This window comes from Anopheles coluzzii, chromosome 3 (assembly GCF_943734685.1).
Source record: "Anopheles coluzzii chromosome 3, AcolN3, whole genome shotgun sequence".
In the NCBI taxonomy this organism is placed as follows: Eukaryota; Metazoa; Arthropoda; class Insecta; order Diptera; family Culicidae; genus Anopheles; species Anopheles coluzzii.
In genome coordinates this window covers 15,718,956-15,741,858 of record NC_064671.1, presented here as the reverse complement: position 1 = coordinate 15,741,858, position 22,903 = coordinate 15,718,956, and the positions used below count along the sequence as shown (strand labels likewise).

Sequence of the window (22,903 nt, the reverse complement as noted above, 5' to 3'; positions counted from 1 at the left end):
ACTCCTCAACTTTTACACCAAGAACAAAGAGAGCCCCCCGCATCGCGAAGAGAAACACGAAACGCTTGTCCCCCTTTCTGGAGCAGCCGAGAGGGGCAAAGGGCAAGCAAACGAGGGGGGGGGGGGCAAAACTATCGTACCGTGTCCTAGATTTGTGGAGCAGAAATTTCCTGGCCGCCGCACCTCACAGTTTGCACGGTGCAGACCTCTCCATGGTCTCTGTCTCTCTCTCTGTCCTCGTTTCTGCAACCACGAGGAGGAGGAGGAGGAGGGCCCTGGTGGATCGAATTTCCAACTTATCCAACCCACACCCGGTCCGCCGTCGGGTTGTGGGTTTCTTGCTCTCTTTTTCTCAGGAATTCAACCGCGAAAATTCGAAACGGGTGGGGAAGTGGGGGGCTGTGTGGTGTGGCGCTGATGTTGTTGCGGTAGGGTAGGGATGATGAGTTCGGCGAGATCTCAGGCACGGGGTTTTAAGGGAAGGATAATGTTTGACGATTGTGGTTCATACGTTGCCAAGGGTAACTCACTTCGACCGTTTTGCCCTTTCCCTTCCCTTCATCTTTTTGAACTGTTCACGGCCCGCTTTGATTGCTTTGAAGTTGGGTTTGCAAAACAGCATTTTGCCATATCAATTATGAATTCATTTCAACTCGTTCCGGTGTTTTATTGTCTTTGGGTTTTGCTTAATATTTTTTTTATATGATTATTTTTTGACGATTTTATTAATGTTTTATATTTATTATTGTATTATATATTCTGTCCACACTTGTTATTAAATTTAGCAATTTTGTTTGACATTTTTAGGACCTTACAAACTTGAAACTTTTTTATGCTCTGCACCAAATGAAACAAAATAGGCTCCGGACACGCAACAGTCATTCGAAATGATAAACTATTATCACCGATTTAAAGTTGCAATCAACTTCCACAATCGCCGTAATTTATACACGGACACACAAGCAAACCAGCGCGCTGTGGTTGAGTTTGTTTACACTGGATAAACAATCGGTGCTTTCGGTGTGATAGCATTTTATGCTACTTTACCCCGGTCAGCATAAAAATATCATTCGCCAAGGACATTCTCACACATCAAACAGATGATGGCGTGACCAAACAGTATGCGACCATAAATAACTCTATTGCTCTCTCGCCAAGTCTTGCGGATTGATCAAATGCAATTGTGTCTTTGCGATATTGTGTCGTTCGTGTCTGAATTTGTTTTATTAGTTCGATAAAGAAGGATTGTTACAGAGGTTCTGGTGGTTTTATCCATTTTTGCCATGCTTAGGAAAAGTTCCCCCAGTAATGCTTTGCAATGCGTTAAAATGTTCATCAAAAATTGATTAAAATGTTCTCATGCTCGAAAAAAAAAAACTCCGAACCGGTTTCTCGCAATCCTCGAACGGAACCGATCCAGACGGGGCCGACCCCGTATCCCTTTTCCCTATTTCCCTCTTAGTTCTTCGGGCAGGGCTTCGGTTGGTACACGGTTGAAGTGTTTTCCCTTCCCTTTTTGTCCCTTTATTTGTGTCACGTTCCTCTTTTCACACCCGCTGCACGCATGTCTTGCTGCTGCTGCTGCTCATCGTGGCTTCCCTTTTAACACTCCTATTCTCTCTTATTCCTGCATCGGGGGGAACCTCTTTTTTTGCCTCTTTTTTAGTATGTTAAGGTTACAGCATTTTTTATCCGTCTAGACAAAATTTCCCGCCTCCTTCCGCCTGTCGATTTGCGGCCCGTTGCGCGTAGGTCATTCGGTGTTTGCGAGTTCTTCCCCCTGATTTTTCCCATTGAGAGGCTTTTTTTTTGCTGTTTTGGCTGCGAATGGGCTGTGGAAGGGCCCCTTTCGGTCGAATTTCAAATTCAGGAACTTTACCAAAATTTTGGCGAACGGCGGCACAGTTGTGCTGTTGTGTGTTACCCTTGGCCGCTGAAAAGTATTGTATGCACACACACACGCACACTGACTTGCAGACACTATTCAATTCCCCTTTTATTCCCCGAAAAACTGACAAAGCGCTTCGGGCACCGGTCGACGATCCCTGAACCGGTTGGACAGCTACAGTGCGTGCCATAAAAGAAGCCGTACGCAGCGATGCGCTTTAAAGATATAGCTTGACAATTTTGATATATTGGTTATTTTTTTATACTCTGCATATTTCTTTACTAAAAGCGTTGGAAAAAAAATTTGGCATAATTGATTGGTTTATGTGTTTCCTATGTTAATGTATTTCTTTTTTTACACAGTTAATTTTAACTTACATCAAATTGATCAAACACATTATAATTAAAATATCCAAAAACCTAGAGAACAAAAATTAAAAAAAAAAATCGGGTTTATTGTCAATCAGTACTTAAAAAGTGTTTTCTAATATAGGAGCCCTTCACGATTCTAGTCAGTTTTTTGTATGGAGTTTGACAGTTGGAGGCTGAAATCATGTAAACACTCCATACAAAACCACAACAAAACTAGCCTGAAATTTTCAGTCTAGAAAATTTTAGCCTCAAAGCTAGAATTAGATTCGAGTACCTGCTCGAAAACACGTTTTTGTTAACATTTATCCCAAGGTGCATTAAAGAAATCAGGTGATGGAATCCAGCATCGAAGTGTATGTATTCCATCTCATAGCATGTTTTTATAATCAAATTTGAATACAACTTTTTGACAGGATGAGTGATTTTTTTTTTGTTCAAATGAGCTTTTTGGAGGCTTGACGAATTCACAAAACACTCTTAAAATCTTCATTCAGAAGCAGAAGCAATAAAAGTTAAGTTGAGGTGGCGTCGCTTCTGTAGTCCTATCGTTGTTCCTTTGTTTTGTTATCACATAAAGTACACTTCCCGTAAAACATATTCAAAAAAGTGTCAAAAAGTTAAGAAACCCACTGAAATCTCGTGTATCTATTCGTGAGGTCTATCTTCAGCGTCGTGCGAGTAACAGCATAATGAATGGCTGCTATTTAACAGTAAATCCGTTCTTCGCAGATTTGTATGCTTTCTTCAGTGGCTGGTTGGCCCATGACTTCAGGTAACCCTTTTTTAATTTTGCGCGATGACATCTGTTAATCAACAATTGATAGAAGATAAAAAATATCTTTGCCACGGGGTAAAGTCTTTACACGTTAGTGTTATGATGCTAAACCACCAAAAAGCAATATTTGTAAAGCTTTTTTTGTCGTTTTTTCATTAGCTGTTTGCTCATATAATACCTTCGAAAATATAAAGAATACATATTTAAATAGCTTAAGATCCTAAGTAGCCAAATTAGATCCTCAAACGAGCACACGATTGAAAATTTGTTTGTACAAATTTGATAGAAATCATGCCCAAAATGGTTCTCAAATGTGTTGTCACACCTCTGGATTGGATATTAAATTGTTGAATAATTTACTAATAACTTTTATGTAGATTTTATGACAAGTTTCCATCTTTCCCGTAATGCCCGTGTTTACTTACCATCCTCTAGATAACGATTTTTGAAAACGTATGATATAATAATTTGGAATTAAAGTATCGATAAAACCGGCACACGAAGCATAATGAACCAGGAAAACTCCAAAAATTTCGGGAAAAACCGGGAAAAACCCGGGAATTTAAAATCCTGATTCGTGTGGCCACCCTGTATTGTGATATTAAATCTAAAAATTGACAACCTGCATGTCATATTGTAGTTAGACAATTGTTCGTTTGTCGGCTGTGATACCAAGAAGAACATTTTTAAATTATCAAAAAAATGCATTGTAAAAGAAAAACTTGAATTATCTATTTTGCAAACGTGGTGATTTATTTTTAGCAACAACTGTAATGTGGTCTAGGCCAGAAACCAAAATCAGGATTAAATTTCGGTCGTCTGTTGTCTGGTCCTACCAGACCGAAGTATTGTTTTCAGTTCTCTGTCCCCCTTTCCCGTTTGCGTGCTCTTCTGCTCAAATTATTGTCGAAGGACAAGTGTGCTACTCAGCAGACGATGGCGAATGATGAAACCAATGCCGACAATGAATTAAATTATTTTCACTTAATATCTTCCACACAGTACATGCCTACTGTAGCGTGCTCACACACGCATAAAACTGTTGGGAGTAATTTTGGGAATCCTTCCTAAACGTTTCCTTACAATCTAACTCCTCGTCCGCTTTTGTATTCGCAACTGTACACACACACACACTAAAAAAAAGACTTCAAAGAGTCCTTTCGGAGATCGTTTCTTTAAATCTTCCCGTAGCAATAGACGATGCGCAATCTCAGATTGCGCATATATTTATCTGTCAAACGGGTCGGTTTGATATATTTATCTGTCAAAAAATATATATATATCTCGGACATATAATCTTGAAAATTTATGCGCAATCTTGGCGCAATCTGAAAATGTATGGAAATGACGTTTATAGCTCAGGGTTGGCTACGCGAAATGACATATGTTTTGATAAAACGAATATATGCGCAATCTGAGATTGCGCATCGTGTATTAATACGGTTCCAAAACTTCTTCCTAATATGGTGGCGTTGGGGAGAATATTTGGCATGCTTAGAATACGAACAAAGCACCGCACGGAAACCTCACAGAAAATGGGAACCACAAACACACACACACACGGTCTTTTGGAAGCGAAAAGAGGACCATTTCGTCAGTGTGCAAACACGAGACGGCGGCATTGGCCTTGAACCAGGTTATTGCACTCCCCCCCATTTCTGCCCATGTTATGCGTGCAGCGTAACAAAACACTTCCTGCCGAGAGGCAAATGTGCTTCTCCTGCTCGTGCTTCAAAGTACTCCCTCCCCCGCGCAACCCTGTTGCTGTAATCTTTGATGTACGTTTGTTCGCTTTTTTTTTTGATTGAAAATTTTGATTAAATTACAGCCCCAAAGTTGCGTCAAATTTATCGTTTTTTTGACTTTTTTTGGTTTCGCTGCTTTCATCCTTTTTTCTTCAATTGTTTTTTTCATTAGATAAAAAAATAAATTATTTAAAAATTTTAGGAAAAATATCAAGAAAATTTTGTTAAAAGTATTATTAACATTTAATGTTTTTAATAACAAACAACGAACAACTCAAACTGTAAACGAAACAACCAAATGGTCAGATTCTCGTCATTGAATGATTTCCAATAGGAAATGGCTGCACCATGCTTCGGGCAACAGTGCAGTACAGAAGTAATTTTGCACCTTTATTCTTTTTTTTTCTTTGCAAAAGGAGTCATTCACCTTTTTCCCCGTATGATGAGTCCAACAGTCATATTTTGTTCCCATTTCCCATACAGGTGCAAAGGTGCAAGAGGAAAAGTGCAGCGAGTGCATATCAGGAGGGAAAGGATGAATAACGCGCCAGCCAGTGGGATAGTTCCCCATTTCAATGGAAGCCACACGCACACACAGACACACAGGGCGGGAGGGTTGGTGTTGATTGCACCGGGCCTCCTTTGTGTGTTGCATTCGACGAGTGCAACGGCCTGCTTGTTTTGGTCAGGTTTATGAATGGAATGCAGGAATGGATTATTGTTTTACAATGCGGTTGGCTATTTGCTGGAAGTTTGGTAGACATTTAATCTCGTATAAGGTTATTATTTTATGAGCTGAAGGATGTTTAATCATTTATGAGCTGAAGGAGGCACAAAAATGTTCTTGAATATGTTTTGGAACTCTGTTATTAAACTAAATAAAAAAATATGCATAATTCTGACCCAACATGGTCACGCCGAATGAAAGGTTAAAATTATGTTGAATGTTTCAACTCATATTTCTTTAAATTTCCATAACAACAACACGTGCTTAACATCAGGCCATTGAACTTTCCTTATGAAGTCACGTTTTGTTGGCAAAAGACATTCTCCGATTCTCCAATTTGCTCTTCTTACCTTTTGTCATTACTTGCCCAATTCCGATGACCCTTGCCAAAGTGTCTGAAACAAACCTTCCCCTTAAGAACTGCACTCCGCCGCAAAGGAGATACACACCAACACACACACAAAATGCATCGAAATTATCTTCCAATTCGCTTCATGCATGCGTTCTTGCGTGCTGCGCGTTCGCTTGTGGAACGCATCCCGACGCGTTGGCTCTGTGACGCGCCCCACACACGAGTGCATTTTGCGCGCGCGGTTTTTCGCATTCATTTTAGGGTTAACGTTCGGTTGGGATACACTCTCGGCCGCCCTCGTGGCCACAGGCAGACGCTGCAGCACTTCCTCATTGGCGGACAAAGAGTGCAATGCAATCCTTCTTCCCGCCCCGGTTGGTGCTGGTGACGCACCAAACCGAAACGTCTTGCACTGCGCGGTGTGTTGTTTCTGCCTGTTGTTTTGCACCGACTTTTCCTTGCAGCTCTTGTTTTTTTTTTTTGGTTGCATCTTGCACGGAAAAGTTCAATTATCTCCCCCCGCAGCTACTCTGATCGGATGAAGGGGAGGCGGGGTTGGCAGACCGTGGGATAAAAGTGGCCATGTGTCAAGGGTGTGTGTGTGTGTGTGGGTTCTGCGTTTGGTTCTATGTTTTGTTTTCGTTCTTGCTCCCTTTGCTTTTGTCGCTGGTCAGGCAACATAAGCAGTAGGCCTTTTACCCGGACCGGGTGCGCAGTACATTGAACTTTCATGTAAAGTCAATACACTTTGTGATCCATGTGATCAGTGGAGCTGCAATTATGGCAGGATACAAAAGATGGGCCTAGAGATTGAAAGGACGATTAAATTAAAAGTCTGATGAAAAGTGGAAAAATTGAAAAGAAAATGAACTAATTCACCTTTTTTATCTCTGTTGCCTTTCACTGCCTTGCTTAGCACAGTATCAGTTTCTAGTTGTTTTCGGATCCAAACGTCAAGATATCTGAAGAATAGGAACTTTTGAGTATAAAGATATCTGAAGATGTCACACAGATGCTAATTGATGTGAACTAAGGCAAGGCTAAGGTGTTATCATTCTCTTTTCGATTTTGGAGAACAAATCTTTTGGAATCAGGATAGTGGTATCAAAATAAAATCTGTGAGTCCAAAAAATTTGGAAGTTTGTCGAGAATTCTTGGGAATCCTTGTATTTCTGCCCAGGAGTCTTTTGTTTCAACATTAATAATCTATACCTACGAAGAAGATGGATTTTGTAGATCTCAAATCTATTCGCAATCTTCTCGATTTGCAATGTCTTATAGTGATGGGAACTGATAGCGCCTATTCAAACTTTGGAATTAAACTTTGTGATGTATAGATCCAGTATATTGACTGAATTTTTCGACCTTGCTATCGTGTTGAGAACTCTGAGATTCTCAACTCCGAGGTATCTTCGTAATCGGATTCAACTTCTGCCTTGATCTTCGATTTGTGTTGAGAATCAGGTTTGAGTACATCTTGAATGTATCAATAACAAACTACATGGTTTTTTAGTCAAGATGGTGGCGTTGCCTTCTTCTAACGGCATGCAACTTAATTACTACCTTATCTTCATTGGAATTTTATAAAATATCAAACTAACCTATTCAAGACTAGAAGGCCGGAGTGCTTTCGAAATAGGATAAAACCTCCGGAAGTAGAAGATCATGTCGCAGAAGTTCCTGAAAAGGTATCAACTTTTTCAGATAAAATAAGGAACACAATTTAGTCTCCAAATACAAAGAGTTGGAAAATTTGTAACCAATTCCTAGAGTTTCTCAAGTTAAAGTTCTACCTGAGAATGCGGATTTAATTTCAATCATCAATAAAATTGAATATATTGAATCGAGTATATCATTCAATAACGAAAAATCCTCCTCACACCTCATCCTCTTTTGTAGCTACCCACAATCACTCCAAAAATTGTTCCAAGGAGTACTTGTGAGATCGTTTCTATGTTATAAAAGCAACTGTGACAAAAGTAGAGCTGTTGATTGCAAAGTAAATCATATTGGACTAATCAAATTGAGCTTTTCCCAATCATAAATATTATATTAAGCAATTACTGTATTGCAATAGCAGTTCTGATCGTACAATCATCTCATCTTTTAACATTCAAATAATGATCCACGGCCTTTACTGTCTCCAATTGTGTCCTTGTGTGTACGCGCTTCCAGATTAGGCGATGAAGAAACAAAGATTAACGGCGAAAGTCATTTCCTATTTTCCTCCCTGATGTGTAATCATGTCACGCCACGCCACTCTGACTTGACGTTCATAATAATGATTGTTTTCCTTTTGCCCTTTTTCTCGTTTTAGGTAAGTGTATCTTCTTGGATGGCGAAATATGCCGAACTCGCGGTGTGTTTATGTGTGTGTCAACCCGTTCCACCATCTCTTGCCCCGGCCTCCATCATCCTCCATCTAGGGGCCACCACTAATGGGAATCCATCACGCACCCACCCACGATCGATGGTGATAATGTATGTTGCGTGTGCAAATGTGGGGAAGTGGGGAGGCAACGAAGGACCATCTCATCATCCATCTTCCCGCGGTGGCTTCTCGGTCGTCAGTACACCACAAACACCATTAAAATAGGTCATTCTATCAATGCCCACTTTGACGCGGGCTTCGGGTTGCTGCCGCGTTCGTCCTTCGTGGAACCGAACTGATCGGGAAAGGTCAAATGCGCTCCTTAACGTCGTGTAGCCTTTCCCTCTTCGTGCCTGCGCCACTAGGGCTGTGTGTAACTGCCGAGGGGGGATGGTTGCTCGTTGCCGCGCTCGTCAGCGCACTGATAAAAATATCCTACGCGAAAAAAAAACAAAACAACTGAAAAAAATCAATAATCGGCAGCAGCAGCAGCAACATTGAAAAGGACGCATAATGACTGTAAGAGTGTATTTGTGTGTGTGTGTTTGCATCACAACTCGGGGAATGAAAAACTGGAGCCATTCGCCGGCCTGTTTTTCCTCCTGGCCAACCTTTGGCATGACAATAATTTCGCGTGCCATTTGATATTTCGTTGTTACATCATGCACCATGTTGGGGCGAGAAGGCGAGAAGAACAGTACCAATAATTGTACGTTACAACATTCCTTCTTGAATGTTTTTTTCCTGGAATTTTTTGAGCCCTAATTTTTTACAGGGTTTTCCATAGGTTCTCATAGCTGTAGGACACTTTATTGACTCTTTCTTACATTAAACGAGCTTAATGTAATGGGAATTGGACTCTATAGTACTCTTGTTGGACAAATCCAATAGAAATTGCCAATCAGACTTCTTTCCCATAAGAAAGAGTCCAGCAAGTGTCTCAAAACTATAAAGACCCCTGGAACACTCTGTATTACAGTCCCATTGAGCGGTTAGAATGATGGATCGATCGTTTCATTTATTGGAAGATTGTTTTAATTACCAACACTTCCCCCGGGAAAAGAATGGCTCTTTTTCCGTTGCATGACCAGCGAAGGAGGACCACAGCTAGATCACTTCAAACCAGATAGCCATTTATTCTTCATTATTATGGACGGCTGTTTTTCGTTCGAAGTAATTGACAGATAATAGAAAGCAGATCTCTATCCTCTCTAGGTACGGACCTTTCCCGTCACGTTTTTACCTCCATTTCGAATGCAAACTCCACACCATTCCGGTAGCTTTCCGGTAGCGACTTGACCTTTGGACGACACTGGACTTTCGTCTCGTGTAATGGGCGTAACGTGACAATTGCGCCCTCATGAAAGCTTCAGTGCTGATGATCGTTTCCATTGAGCGTTAGCCTGTTTGTGAGGGGACAAGAAAAACACCTTCTCGCACGCGGACAGGAAATGGACCCGATGGCACGTGGCGCCAGTTGCTCAGTACCTTTGGTTGGTGACAGTTTGCTGCTGCTGCTGTGTGTGCACATGGAGAAAACGGTGCTGAAAAACATAAAACATGTGCAAAAACATGTGGTGTTTGTGGGATAGAATACAAAGTTTGTGACAATGGAGGTTTATACTTTGTAGGAGACTCTATTCTCAGCAATAAAAATGCATCGTTTATTGCTTGAGTAGTTTATATAAAGCAGGTCGTCCTCATCTTGACCTTAAGCTCTTTTTTTAATGTTCTATTGTTTGGTAGGGGAAAACTTCTTGCTTTTCAACAAAACAGTCTAAAAATAGTTCGCCCCGTGCGGCAATTATGCGACGCAGAATCACGCAAACCTAATTTTCCGTTTTCCCGTATCCCGTGCCATTTCCTGGTTCTTCAAGCTGCCCTTTATCCACACCGCTGTCCTTGGCGGTACGGTGTTGCGCGTCCTGTTACGGTGGTGTAGGTGTGTGTGTGGCCTTGGACGAGAAAACTCGATTCGCAACTCGCAAAGCGAACGATAAATTTAGACAATCGCGTCCTGTTTTACTTTGTGTGTGTGTGTGGTGCGTTAAACAACAGCAACAAAGTGGGTGGCAATTATCTTCACGGCAAATGCGAGCCGGTTTTGAGATAGAGATGAATGAATTTTTAGATTTTTCATACACCGACACAAAGACTTCCGTCAGCAAAACTAGGCCAACAGAGCCGGTACACCATTTTCCCGTGCAAATGCGAGATAAACAGTAAGGAATCGAAATGAAGTCTATTTTGCAAACGCCAAAGCCTGCCGTGGACCGTTGCGCAAAACCACCTTCCCCAAGCGCAAAGTGTCGACAAATTAGCGTCCCAGTGGGAGAGTGGGAGGACGTTGTTGTCTATTACGTTTTCTATTTATTTGCCGACCTTTTGTTACCTACTGTCGGGCTTACCGCTCGGTCGTTTCTATCTGGGAAAATATTGACAAGCGGTCCGTTCCCCGGGCCAGGGGTTGTGTAATGTATTTTCTTTGCCATCCGCGAGTGCAAATTGGTGTCGCGACCGGAAATGGGGCACGAGATGTATGCGTTCTGTTCTCTAAACTCGTATGCAAACAAAAACAACTTCCACCTTCTCTACTGGTTCCGCTTCGCATTCGGTTGTAATTATAAGTACGAGGCGCTTCTCCTCATCATCCCCTACATCCAGCGGTAGTAGAGTTTGTGCTGTGGGAAATGGAGGGAAAAGTTTGCTTTTTTGATGCATCTGAAACAATTATTCTTTGCGGTGTAAATTTAAATATTGATGCTTTCGCCGAAGATGAATATTGTTTTGCGTTGCAGCGTCGGCTTTTTTCTTTCTCACCCCCCAAGCCATAAAACCTGTCAATCATAGAAGGTTCGATGGTACATGTCATGCAAAAAAACAAAAAACGAAAATCCCGCCAAAAGAGGATCGAAATTGGGACTAATGAAGATCGATCGGTTTTGTGTGGGGCGGTTTTTCTTTTAATTTTTTTCGAAACGCCAAACAGTTTTTCAACTCTCGCGCTCAAACACGAATGCTTAAATTATCGCCCCAGTATGTGTGTGTTTGCTTCGTCTATTTCGTCTTATGATTGACGATGTATATATACTGGCAGCACACGCCAATATCTGCACCGGTCCGATGCACCCCGACCTCCAGGTGGTAATGGCGCGCGCGCGCGCGCGGAGCTGCTAATCTTGGCCGCGCGTGTGTGTCCCGTGGCTCCGCAAGCTCCACGGCCGTCCCTATATGAGACCCGCGCCTGCGGTGTGTTTGTGTGTGACCACAAGGGTAAGAAGCCTCATCCCGTTGCACGAGCCGCACGAGCCGGCTCCCCCCACGAAGAAGGAAGGATTGGTGATTTATTTTAGGGGCGGGTCGCGCAGTTAAGTCCTGCCAGGGAGCGAAAGGTTAAACCCCGTGTCGTTGTGTGTTCTATTTTTTCACCCTTTCCGGTCGTTTCCTCGTATCGATTGACAGTGAGTGAACATGGACGCTGGGTGGTGGTGTGAAAATGACGCTCTCAATGTCAATTGCACCTTTGCAAAAAGCGCGGCACGATGGCGCAGTAAGGTTTTCATTCGTGTCTGCCCTACCGACCAAAGGGCTGCTAATTGCTTTCGCTGATGAATCATTGCTACTGAGATGATGGATGCTTCGGTGTTGATTCGGTGTTAGAGAGCTTGAGAGGGAGAGAATAGTCCCGATCATGTGCTGGGAAGGAATATTTAAGAATTTTACAAAAATGGAATGTGGGTTTTAGGAGTAGAATCAGTGGCGGATTTTCCTATTAGCGGACTGACCGGTCGCGGTTATCCTCGGCCTAAAGAGTTACAGTGTCCTTTTGGTGATTTCCTTTTGGCATGTTAAATGAATAATTTACGATAAAATCCGTTTCTGGATTTTCGAATGTCAATCCTCTGCCAAATCACAAACAAGTCATAAAAGTATTACTATTTGACTAATTGATAGTGTCCTTTAATCATGTTCTCATAGTTGTTGGTCGCTTCCTTGACTCTTTCTTATTAGAAGTGAACTTCATATTGTGGAAATTGGAATCTAAGGGACTCTTTTTGGACAAGCTCCTTTGAAATTCCTATCGGATTTGTCCAATCAGAAAGGTATAAAGTCCAATTCCTATTACATTAAGCTCATTTTACGTCATTTTAATGTCAATAATGTGTCCCACAGCTTCTGGCGAGAACTTCTGGAAAACGCTATAAAAAAAATAGTACTATTAATAACATTATGGCATCTTTGTGTTCAGCTTCAGTTCTATTTGCTGTTCTATTAAAGAGGAACAGCCAACGTAACATCCTTTTTGTCTCCTTCCCTTCGTGTTGCGACACATTAGAGCACGGCCTAACCGCAATCGATCACTTAACGGTGCCGGAACGTGGAAGAGTAACGAGGCAAACCACATGACGGAGCTGATTCTCTAATGTTTCCGTTTATTCCACGCGCGTGTGTGTATGTATGCATATCCGGTTTTTGTGTAATAATCACGTTTATTCTCCTGACGTTTTGCTTTTTTGTTCACCTTTTTTGTGCGATCGCCAAACGAGAACCACGCAACACACTCTGGATAGATGCTCGTGTCCGCGACCTTTTCCATTGCACCGGCAAGGGCATGGACATGGGTTTTGTGGTGTAGAAAGACAAGTAGAAAGGGGCAAAATGGGGCGAAGCAGGTTGCGAAGTAAGGGTAGCACGTTGCTTTTGCACGCCGTTGCGATTATTACGTCTCTCGCCTTGGGCGAGCTGGGCTAGGGGTTGGTTGGTGGTTGTGTCATGTGTCGGCAGTTTTGCAGCGTCAATGTCAAGTGTGTATCGACTGCGGGCGAACCGGGATTCGAGTGAGTTATTGCTTTCACAACGCGACCAGGTAGCTTAGATTAGATGACATGCGCCCGTCAGGCGTTCTAAGAGATAGAGTGGATTGGGTTGGACAATAGATGAAGGCTTAACGATATTAACTTGTTAGTGATATTGAACATCATACTTTCCATGTGCTGTTTATGTTATTAAACGTATCGCAGTCGTCTTTGCAACTTATTCATGTGCATGTTTGAAATGTTCAAAAGTAGCTTAGTTATAAAATACTGCGGACGGAGAACAACTAAATACAAACAGTTTGCAGGTTCAAAGTCCTTCATAACGGGTCGCTTGTCTGTTTTGTTTTATAGTAAGAGACAACGTGCCCCCAGTCAGTGTCTCGTTGCAAATGTTTTGACTGGCATGTCTGCGGGTCGGTTTTCAGGGTTGTAACCCGATCGCTACTAGTGGTTATGATCCACGTTTGCCTTATTTTCCTACTTTATATCCAATCCTAAATGAAACTAGCTGGCATGCGCCAGCTAAACAATGTTTAGTTTAGTTGTAAAATCATTTACCATGCACAACACAACCCACTGCAATGAGAAAATGTACATTCGGTTGCAGAAAATGTGGTTTGTTTACACTATTATTTTGTTACCCTCAGATTCTGAGAGAAACCATTTCCTCTCCTATTCGTGGTTAATTTTAAACCAATTTCGTACCCATTTCAAGGCCGGTCCGGTTGTTGCGCCCCCGGGGGTTTGTGTCTCACAAGCGAAAATATTGCATGCTTTTAGAATACAACAGAGAAAAAAAAACACATGCAATTTGAACATTTCTTACCGCCAACAGCACCGCCAGGAAAAGTAGCGCAACAATCTGTACGGCTGGTACGACGGAGGGTTTATTTGTTTACTAACATAAAAAGCATGTGCCATCTCTCCCCTTCCCCGAGGAGCGGAGATCATGTGATCGGAGGAGGTAGTGTTTTTATTGCTGCCTGCGCTGACTTGCGGTACAAATGTAGGGAAGGTTTATGATCGAATGGGGTTTTCCTAGCGGAAACATGCAAGATTGTAGTTTTGCGTGCTTGGTTGTGTGACAAACTGCACGTCCGTTTGTATAAAGATAAGTAAAGGAGAAGTAGATAGACAGTTTGTCACATGAAGTAACATTTTTATTAGGTTAGGTTCTGCATTATATCATTTGATGAAATGGAATTCCATTAGGACCTTTACTGTGCCTCCAAAAATAGACAAATGTTGCTCGCTTTGAATTGCATCATTTCTGATGTCTGATGTCGCATCTAGAACAGACTGACCGACACATCCTCAAATCAATCAGCGGTTGACGTTCTGAATACATCACAGCGGTTGTACTGCGGTTGGCAAATGGCTAGAATCGTGGTGACAAGCGCAACAACCTGTCAACCGTGCATTAGAGGATTGCATTAGTAGTGTTGCTCTGGAAAGTTGAAATGATCTTCAGAAAGCTTGTAGTTTCATGCTTCAATTAACATTTTTTACATCTTTTGGAGTGGAATTAACCCACTTTGATTTTGTTCCTAAATACGGCTTTGCTCATCTAAATTCCAAATGACCCACCAATTCACCCTGTAAATAAATCCTGTATATCACGCAAAAGCAGCAACGCATTCTGTCTTCTAAGATCTTTTGGCAAAGCTTCAACAGTCGCTCAGAAGTGCAAACAAAACAAAACCAAAACCATTTGGCTTACAACAAACTGAGGTCCAGAGCGTCAAAGAATGCTGGCTGCGAGGTACCATCGTACAAAACACACAACACGAATCACCGTTGAGGAGTAGTATTCGTCGCGTCATTAGCGGCATTCGGTTTGTGTTGTTTGGGTGTTTTGGCTTGGGTGCGACTTTTGCCATCATGATGATTGACGAGTGGGGGAAATTGAAGCTGCTGAGATCGAGAAGACGAACCAAAGGCGTCGCTATGCACACCACCATATGGCAATCGTTTCGGGAATTGTCGTTGGAGATAGACGCCAGATCTGCTCCCCTCCTCTCTCTGACATGTGATCTTCACTTTACGACTTCGTGTAAGGGCGGAAGTTTCTCGAACTCCTCTATGTCGTACGTTCGATCGTTCGAACGGCATCAACCGTTGGGCAGATGTTTTGTTTGATAAAGCAAACGCGTACACTATGGCGTACTTAAGATGCGCTGGGACAACTTCCAGTTCTTTTTTTCATGTTTGAATGCACATCCACTATCTGCAATGCTATGCAATGGAAAAATTCTTTCGTTGGAGTTCGTTGGTTCAGAGAAAAAAGTATCTTCTTGTCGCTGTTTGCTGATAAGATTGGTACAGTGGTGCTATGGCCACTTCATACATTCCAGTACTATCTGTTGACTGGGTGGGTATGTGATTGTGGTACGTTGCACGGACGAATAGCGTGAAAGTGATCGGAGTGGAAAGGTACATCCGGATTCTTTACTGTATTGAACGGAGGTGGAGCATGACCGGGTAATTTATATTGCATGTTAGCTGATTGTGGTTGTATAGCTTTTGCAAAGCGATAGTAACCAAAACAACAATTCTGAAAGATCTTCAAGGTGTTTAGAGGGATTACTTTTATTTGAGTGTCAGAATTGGCTACCTCAGGAATATATTAGTATCATTCTTGTATCGGAACATCTTGAGATCAGAACGTAAAGATATATACATTTTTGGAAATGTAGGTTCTAAGATACACAGTCTCGTATTCTTGAAATTTCTATTCTTAGGATATTCGCATCTAAATAAGATATCAAGATCTTCATTCTGTCAGATCCAAGTAACAAAGTTAGGCATACGACCTACTTCAGATTCACCGTCTTGCCACTGGGCAATCAACACGCACGTCCGCACGCTTTGCAAGCGCCAGCGCGACTAACCGTATTCGATCGACCCTTAGTTCCGTTCTATTGCACACGACGTACTTCTACGGTAGACGAGCCGACCGTCGGTTACGCACGCAAACATTGAACTCACTACTACTGAACAGCCGCCACGCTCGCATACACAGAACCACAGTCCCTTTCCGCGTTCTACTACACACTCGCGATCACAACCGGATCTATCGTCGTACTACGCCCAGAACTGTCTGTAGTTGTTTGGGTTTCCGATCCGCCGTAGTGCGCACGGATGGCGCTGCGAATAATGTTCGCTTAATTTTAACCCGGAAAGTATCGTCCAACACGGGTAAATGTGTATGTGTGAGAGGTTTTTTACGGCCAAAGCATAGTAGTTGGTGAGCGAACTGTGTGAACTGTGAGTGCATGTGTGTGTGTGTGGTCATAGTCACAGCCATCAAGCTTGAAATCTCCCACGCGCGCCACTCGAACGACCACGAACAGGTTCTAACACACAAGCACACCAACGAGGGAGGGGGAAGGGGGGTTCGTCAGTTGCGCTTTAGCCGCAAGATCAGCGTTTAATAGTAGGCAGGGCACAGAGCGCGCAGTGTCTAAGCACACGTCCCGGGCTTGCCCGCGTAGTACTTGTTCACAGCTGAGATCGTACGGCAGGAAATTGGATCGCTGATAAGCATCTTGTTACCAGTGGCACCAAACAGTGATTGTGCCTTGGCGAATCTAACGGATCTTGTGATCGCTCTGTTCCGTATAGAACGATCCTCTCATACACGTTGGGAGGACTGGTTTTTCGTGAACTTGTACGACATTTTGGTAGGCTTCTGGCGAAGACGGCTAAAGTCAGCCTGACAGTGAGCGAATAGGGAATTCCCAAACCTCTTTCCGTCGAAATTCTAAATTTGTGTTGTGATATTTTTGTTGTTGGCAAGTTACTTGTCTTCTGACACATCATAGTACTTCCCCTGTTTTTGAAAAGTGTTGATTAAAATGAAGAATAAACGATTCAATGTGTTTGTATGGGGATTAAACTGAAGTGAAGTGATTATTGTTGTGCGTTGCTAGCGTGTGATCGACCTTTGCAAACTAAGTTGTTTTGTCGACCTTCTTCCTACCCATCATTTCCATAATTTCTCATCGTGCGTCATCTTGCGAGATATAGGCAGAATAAAAAGTGAACCACACTGAGAAGAATAACTCACCCGTGGGAGATAAACATTTGCCAACAAAAGTGAAGGACCAGAAGAAGAAAACAAACCATTCCCAATAGAGTGTGGGAGCAAGGGGAAAAAGCATACGGAGGTTCCTCTTCCTTTACATGATTGACAGTAAGGGGCACTGTCCCGACGACATCTTGACCATCGTCAGCATCCGATCGTACTACTGTTTGCACCCGGCAGCAGTGGTGCAGAGCGTTGTTGTGGTTGTCCTGCTTTCCGCGCACCACCGCGAACAGGACGCAACCATTCGTCGCCGAACCGTCAGTGCACAGGAAGCGTTCTTCAAGGAGAGCGTTACATGAGCGTCCATACGCAGTGTTTGGTGAACTGATACTGTGATCTGAATGATACGGTGAACCTAAGCAGAGATTCTGAGTGTACAGTTGAAAGTGCGCCGAAAGCAATTATTGTATCCCAATTCTGTGTCCAATCGTCAAAAAACAAGTCGTGAAGGAGTGCAAGGATATTCATATACAAGGCGGAGGGGGTCGATCATTGCCCATACATACGCCTGTCCTATAGTGTAAGTGTCCAGTGTGATCTCACTGTAATCAGAATTACATTACATTTATCTTGTATCATACAACCTGCGCAATGCGAACATTTACCCAGTTACTCACCTAAAGCCCTCTTCCAATAACGAAGACGACGGTACGAACAGTGATGATTCACGTTGCCCTCGGGTTGTTTCAATATTTTTGTGGTGTGTTATCTACCTTCATTCACCTTGCGGAGGTGGCGTTTGTCATATTGCGGTTGATTTAAGCCTCCGTCCTGGTTATCTTACCCCTGGGTTCTCGCTCTCACGTATGCGAGGGGGTCTTTTAGTTTGCAAGCTTTGCACTGCCATCACCAGGTCCAGACTGGTCGCATCTATACTAGACATGCAGGTGATTGTTGATTGGCAAGTGGTTGTTTTTTATCGCACCTTTTGGTGTGAATTCTGTCGAGCTGTTGATGGTCTGCTTCTTCTGAGTTGCACTTGATAAGGGTTGCTAAAAAGGACGGTTTTTTTGTGTGCTTGCGAACATTTGCGTCTTTGTTCGTGATGCGCTAGTAAACAAAACAAAACGAGTTAATCATCAGGTTTGATTTATAGCTGAACAGAGAATTATTCCAGCAATGCTGCGAATGCGAACGTAGAACGTCATTAAAAACACACACAAAAAAAAAACATCCTTCATAAATCGATCATGCGAACAAGATCGCGTAGAACGATCGCGAAAACAAACAGAATGGGGGCCGGTTGGAGTGTTTTTCTTTTTTTTTTTGCTACAGTTTTGGGGGCGAATGTTTTGCGGTTTGTTTTTGTTTTGTTCGTGGCTTTGTGCGATCTATTTTCGCACGTTCGCATCACGGGGCGCTCCGCGGATGTTCTGATGACCACCACGACGCACAAGCGCGCAAAGGCAAAGTACGCGCGCCTACTAGTGCGCGAACGGTCCGGCGAGAAGATCGTCCGGGCGTATCACGTTGCAGTGTGGTACGCGCGAGCAAAACACACGCGAGAAAATGGGAGGCCCGTGGAGGCGGCGCAAAGACCCCCGGAGCATGGCGGCGTGGTGGTGGTGATCGACACCCATCGAGTGGCGGTGCCGGTGGCGACTTCAGTAGATCGTATCTCACGCCAAAGGTGACCTAGTAGTATATTAACCGGGCCGACCGTAGGCCGCCCTCCGTATGTGTGTGTGAAGGAACATTTGTGTGGAGGTAGTATAGAACAAGCGAAAAAACAAATGTGAAAACAGATCCGCTTGTAACGAATTTGCAAATCGACTAGCGCCCGTGAAGGAGGATCGAGTTCTCTCGCGCGGGGTTCTTTCATCTGTGTGTGTGTGTGTTTTCGTCTGTGCGCAAATGCTGTGTGTAGTACATTGACACTCTGCGCCCAGGGCCCCGGGAGTAGTAGAGTAACCACTGGTGGTGTTCCTTGGGCGCGGAAGGCGATCCTTTCTCCCTCGGGAAACGATCGATGTAACACAGCTGAGGTCTATATATATGTTTCGCCAACCATCGCACCAACCATTGGCGGTCGGTCGGAATTTTACTTCACGCTCAGGCGCGCGCGGGGGTGCCACTGTGCAAGATGCGCAATAGTAATAATTGATGGGGTAATGGGGCAAGAATTGCTCTTACGTGCTGGGTTCATTTTGCTGCTGCTGCTGCTGGTTGCTGATGGATTATAAGCGACAGTTACGATCGCTTGTCTTTAATCAACGATTCAACAACGGCAACACACCGACAAGAATCTGATCCATTATGTCTTCTACGATTTTGCTGCTATCGTTTGAATAGGACTTGACATTTTCGAAGGACAGATGGAGCAATTTGTTCAAATCGGTTTAGATTTTCAAAATTGAAATATGAGGACGAACCGAAATAAGGTCCTAGATTTGGGTTTAGGTTAGAATAAACAAACATTATAACCTAATCAGAATTTATGGCTATGCACCGAAATCTTGATATTATCTATAGCATAGTAATTTCTACGTTTTTAGTCTATCTTTAGTCTTTAGCTGATCTAAAGGATTATCCGGATTTGAAATATTCTTCAGATCTTCTGAAAACTCACGGCATAAGAAAACCAAAAGACTGAACAAAAGAAGTTATTCTACATTGGAGTTTTCTGTGTTTATGCTCCTCCCAGAATTGTCTTCATGACACAATCACAATCCATTTAATTAACAGTTGTACATTACATTCCATGCAGCTAAAACTGACTGCAAGTTTGTTTTGGAGTATTAAGACCTAATAAAGGGGACGACTCAGTTCTTGTCCTATTGGTCCTAATTTTGGATAATGTTCCTCCAAGTTCAAGCGGGACCTTTTAAGGTTCTGAATTGGAGACATATTCAGAATTAATAAAATTTAAACTCTTTAATGTTAAAGTAAACTTACCCAACTAATACGTGAACATCTGCTCAATTATTATATATGAGATGTGGGCATTCAAAGATCTTAAAGTTCCATGTGAAAAAATTTGCTAAGGATTAGAGCAATATTTTTCTCAAAGTGTTCTTCAAAGTGAAATATCATCGCTAGAACCAACATGCCATGTAATAATAGTATAAAATCATGCACTTCATTTCACCCCGCATGAGTGGGGGTGTAATCGCTAGCATTTCACAATCACCCTTTAATTGAGACAATTTACACTCTACCCCGATGCATCTAGCGCCCACCATTTGTGCGCACGAAATGTTACAGGGATCCTCCATCCGACCATCATGTGAGAAGCATCAACCTACTCCTCTCATACACGGACCACTAAAAGCTCTCCATCAAACAGTGTGGTGTGACGTTGGTGAATCAACGGTGAATCCGCGCGTAATCGCTTTCACCGTTTTGCTTTATAGCGTCCATCTCTCCGTTTTGTTGCGCAACGATTTGCTGTTTTTGCTTTCTTCCCACTTACATGACATTGTTGTGGTGTAGTGTGCAATGCGAAAGAAACAGACCAAACTAGAATGATGATGACGATGATGGTGGGCGGTTAGCTAATGACTAAGGGGATGCGCTGATGCAAATACAGTGCAGTCTCTCTAATCTATAGTTATTTCAAGCTGAATTGGGTGTTTAAAATGAGGCCTTTTTGAAGATCTTGCCATTTGTAACCCATATTATGTCTGACCCATCTCAAAAGACTAATGTCTTCGCAAGACTCCTTTCTCTAAGCTAGCATAAGTTGAACCGTTGAATGAAGGTCATAAACATTCCAATATGTGCTCAAAGAAGGTCACATTCTCGGAAGTTTAAGCCCTTCCAGGTTCACCTTTAGAGAGACTTCACTGTACAGTATATCCTCCACTCTGCTCGATTATCCTGCCGCTTGTGATTCCAATAGGACGTGATTACAGCTGCATTCTCTCGCGAGTGACCTATATCCCCCTACGAGAGCTGCTGAAGTTGTAATTTTGCAACCCCAATGAAAAGAGAGCGAGAGAGCAATCGTGTTGCAGCAATATTGCAACAGAGAGCTGGATTTTCACTAGAGCAAGGCAATTCGAGCTATTACTACGTAGGTTACGTAGATGCTGTGTGGGTTGTTTTGGTGCAGCTTTGTCCTATCAGCGTGTGGCATCCAATTGGAAATCTCCCGTTCCTACATCCAATGACGTCACGGTGTGATGGTAGAAAAACACACTGTTGCACACTTCACGGTTGAAAAGTGTGTGGAATGGGGTGATCAATGCCAGTGATTTATTGAATTTTAATGCGATATGTAAGGTTTCATTGCGCGTTCCTAGAAAGGATAACATTACTTTCAGTGGTATGCACTCCTACTGGAAGTAGAATGTAGGACCTAGTACAGTACCAGGATTGATAGAGAATGTTGTCAGGAAAGTATTTCATTTGTTATAGGTTGTAGCACTGCTACAATATCAACAAAGTGTTGTAAATTGTTGAAATTCCAAAAAAAAGGCAAAAATTCCATCACTATCGTCTCCTCTGAAACTCTCCATCACCCACTAGCTGATTGTGGCCTCGAAGCAGTAGGAGTTCTCCGCCCGTGTGGGTGCATTTGTAATTGACTTCCCGGGGGAGCTCTTGCCAGGATGCTTTCCTCACTTCGTCCCTGGCTCTCTTTCAGTGCCAGTGTGTCCCCAGTGTGTGTGTCCCATTGATGGTGGTGTGAGCGTCGAGCGTCGGCAAACGGTACAATACGCCATCAATGGCGTGTTTTGTGAGGCGTTTGTATTGCGTATTGTATATGCACAACTGTTCCCCGATTTGCGTCACTAGCAGGGAGGACAATCGTGTGCTTGACTCTACCTCCTGTGTAGTACCGCCAAACCATCCTCCGTCGGAATAGTTCAAGTAGAGTGCTTTTATACACACAACATAACATGAGTCGCGCTTGTTGTGCTCGCTGGCGGAAATTCTACTTTTTCGCTTTCGATTTAAAATCAACGGCCACACACACGTCACAACTACTTCCTTTCTGGTTGTCTCCTCTGCTTGGGTCTGTAGTACAGATTGTCGTGTTACTTGTTAGTCATCAATCGGTTGTGTTGTGGAGTATGTTTTGTTACTCAAACACGAACCACACACACAAACACTGATCGATCATGCGTCAAATGGGTGAGTTCTGGAAGCATCGTCGTGGTAGAATGATTAGAAGCAACGCGCGAAACGAACCTACTTCTCCTCCTCGCTCTTGAACCTGACACACCCCACACCCGCATATAGATTTGTTTTGTTGTTCGCAGCGGAACTGCACCAACACCAAGTTTGTTCGATAATTAAAACCGAGAGCGATTGTGAGGACAATTATGGAAGCAAGCAAAGTGTGCTGGTGGCGGGTATTTTGTTTATTCCCGTTCCCGCCACTTGCAGCTTCAATTAGACCCATATTAATAGATTGTGCATAACATTATCGGCTCTGGGGGGAGTGGTAAGGGGTAAGTTGCGATTAAAATTAATTGTACACAATCAAATTCTACCGCGCGCGCTCGCTTGTGTTTGTCTGTGTGTTGGAATGTCTAGTATAGAACCTCCAAAGCCAAACCTTTTTGGAAGAAATCGCCTTCTTCGTTGTCTGGCTTTGACTTGCAGTACGTTCAAGTGGCGTGATTCGACCAAAGCTTTTTTTAACGCAAGTTTGTAGACTGTGCATGCACGACGAGGCGTCGCTGGGACACGGGGTTTTGCGCAATCGCTAGTGTGCAATTCCTAGGGCGTGCTGGGGACTTGGCGTTGGCGACGGCTGGAGAGATAAGATAGAATCGTGTTTGAAAAATGGACGTAAACTGAAGCACTTTCGGTGGGG

General features: G+C 43.1%; 1 protein-coding gene across 5 annotated transcripts in view; it reads left to right on the top strand.

The window, feature by feature from the left end:
* Positions 1 to 22,903, top strand: part of LOC120958168 (PRL-1 phosphatase) — a 41,403-nt gene that overhangs the window by 5,773 nt on the left and 12,727 nt on the right. The window contains exon 1 of one of the 5 annotated variants that reach the window (XM_040380769.2): positions 16,479 to 17,656. The exons of 3 other annotated variants lie outside the window; for them this stretch is intronic. The gene's annotated coding sequence lies outside the window, so the exon portion shown is untranslated. Of the gene's footprint in view, positions 1 to 16,478; positions 17,657 to 18,745; positions 18,767 to 22,903 lie in introns of those variants that run through there. One more of the 5 variants, XM_040380770.2, reaches the window with a different exon arrangement.